The sequence below is a fragment of the Mercurialis annua genome, linkage group LG6, assembly GCF_937616625.2.
Source record: "Mercurialis annua linkage group LG6, ddMerAnnu1.2, whole genome shotgun sequence".
Classification (NCBI taxonomy): Eukaryota; Viridiplantae; Streptophyta; class Magnoliopsida; order Malpighiales; family Euphorbiaceae; genus Mercurialis; species Mercurialis annua.
In genome coordinates, this window is record NC_065575.1 from 15082949 (window position 1) to 15088963 (window position 6015).

The 6015-nt window shown below is 25.9% G+C and overlaps 1 long non-coding RNA gene across 1 annotated transcript; it reads right to left on the reverse strand.

Annotated features, from left to right (window-relative positions):
* Positions 1-428: 428 nt before the first annotated feature.
* LOC130015639 (uncharacterized) lies at positions 429-5754 on the reverse strand. The gene is made up of 3 exons (XR_008790925.1): positions 5624-5754; positions 4423-4550; positions 429-573 (listed from the first exon to the last, which is right to left on the reverse strand). It is a non-coding gene; the product is annotated as an uncharacterized LOC130015639 (long non-coding RNA).
* Positions 5755-6015: the final 261 nt, after the last annotated feature.

The window sequence follows — 6015 nt, forward strand, 5'->3', positions numbered from 1 at the left end:
ATGTGCTATGGTCTTTTCCTAGGTCTTTTGGAGAGTTCATGTCTCAATGGATGGATATCATTCCTAAGGACCGTACTGAAAACTACGACAAGTCTTTTCTTTTTTAATTTTGTGGGAGATATGAAAATGCAGGAACATCATATTATTTCAAGATAAATTTCTAGCAAGGAAACGACAATTTTAAATTGTTTTAGTGAGGCAGTTTTTTTTTTTTTTTTTTACAATAGCAGCTTTTCTTTATAAGTGGTGTAGTAGGAAATTTTTCTATTCGGTTTTGAATTTCATTAGAAATCTATTTTGTATTATGTTTTCAGACTCTTGGCTTTGTATTTTTTTGGGCTTTCTTTTGAATTGTACTCTCTAACGTGCCATTCTGTATTTGCCACTTTTTATATGAAAGTTTAGAATTAAGGTTTTTTTTTCACTTCTCATTGCCTTTTATATAAATATTATTCATAAAAGAAATACATCATAATATTGAGCTAAAGCTTTTCAAAGAGCTTAACATGAAGACCCTTTCCAAATCTTAACATTGGAAATCGGACAACCTTTCCTTCCTTGATATGTGTCCACCTATAAGAATGCATAAAAAAGGCCATGTTAATGTATAGGGTTAGCTATTAAAAAAACATGATTTTTCCGGTGAAAAATACAATTTAATCTCTCTACTTATACAAATTAAAAGTTTGAATTTGTAATAACATACTTGATGTTATAAGGAGGCTATATCATAAAAATAAATATAAAATTTTATTATTAATTATCAAAAAATTTAATGTTAAGTGACATTTTAATTAATTTTCGCATTTCGTCAAAAAACATTGTATATGATAGTTTTAATTTATTTGTTATTTCAAACAATTTGATCATCTAAAACTAATATGATTAATTACTATGGATGTTCTCTCCTCTTCTCCAGTTAGACACTATTGTATAAAATTATAAAACAATTGAAAGGTCATGCATAATACTCTAAAAATTTAAAACATCATGCATGACATTGCAATGTTTTTTTTTAAATATGACTTAATTATAAATTTTACTCAAGGTCAAGCATTGTTTGAGAAGTAACCCTAATATTCTTGGGATAATTAATAAAATACTTAAAAAGAAATATTAACATTTGTTAAGCCTCATTTTCAATTTGATTTTCCTACCTCAACGTTACATATTTACTTTTTTACTCTGTTCTTTTATTTTTATACTCTCTATTTACTCCATATATAAACATCGTCATTTTTTTTTCTTCTTCTTCTTCATCTTCTTCATCTTAATCAAAGAAAAATTACTATTGATTTAATTGCATTAAAACAATCATCAACTTTCGCATATTTTTAGTATTTAACATAATTTATTTTTCTTGTCATAAAAAATCACCAACTTTCAAATTTTGGTGTATTTGTCAACGAGATGTAAAACGACGCCGTTTTGAATATAAAACGGCGCCGTTTTGCGCTAAAACAACATCGTTTTGTGCTTAATTTTTCAAAGAAAACGGTTAGGTGGACGAATATGCCAAAAAAATAAAACTTCATGATTTTTTATGTCAAAAAAAAAGATTATATTAAATACCAAAAACACGCGAAAGTTGGTGATTTTTGGTGCAATTAAGCCATTACTATTTAACAAATTAATTCAAAATTTTCAGCTCATAACAATTCAACAAATTGATTTCTATCATTCTATTTATTTCTTTAAAATTTATTGCGACTTTCAAATTTAGTTTCGACCCGCTCGAATTTTTAACTCGTAATCAAATCATTTCAAATTTTATTTCAAATTCATATCCAATAATTATAACTTTCTTCATAAACAAAGAAAACTGTAAATAATTAATTTAATTATTCTCATTAAAAATCAATTAAAACGGTTTCAAACAGTTTCAAATACAGTTTTAAATGGTTTCAAACAGTTTCGAAAAGGTTTCTAAAACTATAGTTTTATTATCATTTAAAAAAAGTTTATACAATGGTTTCAAATAATTTACAAGTGTTTCGAACAGTTTCAAAATAATAGCTTCAAATAGTTTACAAATGTTTCAAACAATTTAAAAGGTTTCAAACATCATAAGACACAATTTGCAACATTTATCTAAAAACAGATTCAAACAGTTTATAAAAATTTCAAATATTTTCAAAAGGTTTCTAAAACACAATTTTATTATTATTTAAAAAACAATCATCTGATGGTTTTAAATAGCTTACAAGCGTTTCAAACAGTTTTAAAAATATAGCTTTAAACAATTTATAAAGGTTTCAAGCAGTTTGTAAAAATTTCAAACAGTTTCATAAAACACAATTTGCAACTTTTATTTAAAAACAGTTTCAAACAGTTTACAAAGGTTTCAAACAATTTAAAAAAATATTTTCAAACAGCTTATAAAAATTTTAGAAACAGTTTACAAAAATTCCAAACGGATTCTAAAAACAGTTTCAAACATTTCATAAAATTTAAATTAGTTATAAAAACAGTTTAAAACAATTTAAAAAGGTTTCAACAGTTTATAAAGATTTCAAACAAACAATTTAAAACGATTTCTAAAAACAGTTTCAAATATTTTACAATAGTTTCGAACGTATGAACAAAATCATCAATACAAATTAATACATAATATAGGAGGACATGATGGTGGTGATGGAGAAATATTCTATTGCTTTCAATTATTTGAGACGAAAACGATTGATTTTTTCATCGTTTATTACTTATTTGTTTCAATTTTTGAATTGTTTGTGTTATTGATCAAATATATTAGATTAATTGTAGAAAATTAATATAGAATTTACTAAGAAATTCCATGAAAGAAAATGAAGAGAAAAATTACAGAAAAAAAAGAAGAAGAAGAAGAAAAAGAAGAAGAAGAAGAGAGAAAAAAAACAAAGAGAGGAAAGAGATAAAATGAATAAAGAAAATGAGGTGTGCATGTGTTTAAAAGAAAAAGAATAAAAATGAAAGCATAACTAAAAATAATAGAAAAATAAAATAAAAATAATAATTTTTTGAAAGCAAGATGTTGAGAGTAAATAAGTTTTAAAAAGAAATTTTTTTATGCAGATTCCGCGATATTCTTTCACATAAATGGATAATTTCATAAATTTGTAAGTTTATTCTTATCATATTTTATCTCACTATTTTAGATGTTCTGAAAAAATATATTTTCTTATTATCTATCAAAATAACAATCTTTTTTCTTCTTCAATGAAAGCTAAAAGTAACTGTTTTAGTTGTCTCATATTAATCAAGCATTTTCCTCTTTTCTAATAAAAGAACAAATTAATAAATTTTCACATTCTTTAGTCAATAAAAAAACTAACAAACATTCTTATTACATTAATTAACCCTTTTCTTTTCAATTGAAGTTAAAAGATTATTTAATGATTATAAAAAAATCAACTGCAATTTATTTTACAGTCCTAATTTTGAATTAAAAAATACGTAACGTATTAGTTTTGGTTAAGTTTATACCCTAATCTTACATCAATTTGATATTTTTATAGTTAAAATTGTAAATGATTAATTTTTTTATAAATAATATATGTTTAAATCCAAAACTGGAAATTTATATTATTTTACAACTATGAAAAACTTATTTCATGGTCCTAGTTTTAAATAAAAACATATGCAGTTTATTAATTTTGGTTCAGTTTATATCTTAATCTGACATCAATTTAATATTTTTAATGGTTAAAAATGTAAAATGATTAAAATTTGAATAAATATAAATGTATAAATCTAAAACTGAAAATTTAGACTCTTTTAATTGTTTTTTAAGTCGAAGAGGTAAAATGAATTTTTATTAAAAAATATTTTATTATAAGCATGTGTATAGGTATCTCAAATGTATTTCTTATTAATACGTTATTAATTCCATGCTGAATTTTTTTTATTTCTGCCACTGCTTATGTATATCCGTGGTTGTCAAACCCGAACCGGACCGGCCGGTTCGACCGAAAAACCTTCGAACCGGTCATATCAACGGTTTACAAACACGCGGTTTTTTAATCGAACCGACCGGATAACCGCTCTGAATTGGACCAATTAACCGGTCAAATAACCGGAAAACCCGGTTCGGTTCGGTCAATCATTTAAAAACCCAAGCCCTTATTAAAAAAAATAAGGAATTTAAATGTCATTACTGGAATTTGAGCCTTGGTTGTTTAGTATTTTTAGTGGAAGCATTCAATACCATCAAGCTAACTTACTATTTGTGTCTATATTTCTTATTATATAATATATATATATGATTATTAATAGTTATAATTTTTTATTTTTTTATTTTTATAATATGGGTTTAATTCCGGTTAAACTCCGGTTGAACCTTTAACCCTTGACGCTCTAGTCTCACCGGTTTTATCACCGGGCCAGGTTTGACAACCATGTGTATATCTGACAAACAAACAAAAGAAGACATATTTATAACCGTACCTATATTTGGTTACCAAGACATGAAAGAATATTGTGATTGTCACTTTGGTGTACTCGGCTCCAACACATTGTCTTATTCCTCCTCCAAATGGTGTGCAATTTTTTGATATAGTGTGAGAGTCAAGCTCCTGCGCCACATCCATTAATTACCCAAAAGCATATATTTCGAGTAATTTACATTCACAATCCTTAAATTTTATTTCTCTTCCACCATATACGATACTTTATAGTACTTTTAAAATGTGATTTAGCGATATTCACTAGGAGTATTGGCATATTAAATTTCAACATATAATATTTACAGTTTGTTACATTTTAAATTATAACCTTTTGCGTTTGTAGCTTAGATTTGTTTTTTTTTTGGCAATTTTGATCGTACGTGGTGTACAACCATTTGATCAAATTAACCATCTTCGGCATTTCCACGTATGATAAAATTTGCCTAAAAATGAATTTGGATTACAAAATGTAAAGACGCGAAAAAATAGAATTTAATACGTAACATTTTTAACTTTAGAATTAGATTGCTACAAGCATCATATTTTGGAATTTAATATGCGAATGCCCCTATTCATTACCAGTGTAAATATCATATTTTATAGATTTGTATAATTATATCAACATCTCATCGATTCATAATATATTTTTTTATTCAAACCGATTGAATTGAATATTTGATTTTAGAGAAAAATTGAGACTTAACCTATCTTAAAATCTGTGTACTTTTTTTTACTTCTTCCCTAATATTGTACTTTCGACAACAGTCTTACTTGATCTCTGACATTTTCATATTTTTATTAACAAAAGAATTATGTAAATATGTTTTCAAAAATACAAGAGCCAAGTTAAAAAAAAAAAACTCTTACAAAAAATCTTTTAAAATAAACTCTTAAAAAACACTTAGGATAGGTTTAGCAAAAAATTGAACTTGACTTACTTCTAGTTTGCAGTTGAACTAGTAGTTTTAGTTTAATTCAGAAACACTAAAATAAGCAACTCAAATTCCAACGAGATGGATTAAACACAAGAGGATTCTTGTACACTTCGGAATTCATATGACGATTGAAAACCAATAACATTATACTCCATCCTGCCGGAATAGTATATTCTATACATATTTACATGAGTAGATTGAATATTATACATAATTTAATAGTAAATTTAAAATGAAACTGATGAAAGAAATACTCTAAAAATGTACCTTTATATTTAATATCTCTTATAACTTTTCTCATTAACCCAGGTAAGATATTTGCCATCCTCAGTGTTTCATTGTAACCTATAGTTTACAAAAGTATATTAGAATGTATCAATAGTATTTTCATAAATATAAGGGTTAATTGCAAATTAATACACAAACTTTACCCCAATTTGCAATTACAACACGAACTTTAAAACTTGGCAAATTGGTACACCGATTTTCATTTTTTGGCGAATTGATACACCGAACTGGAAAAACACTAACGTGGACATTGTCATATACAGCCACGTGTTGTTGTATGATTGGTCGGTGTACCAATTTGCCAAAAAAATGAAAGTTGATGTATTAAATTGCCAAGTTTTAAAGTTCGTGTTGTAATTGCAAATTAGGGT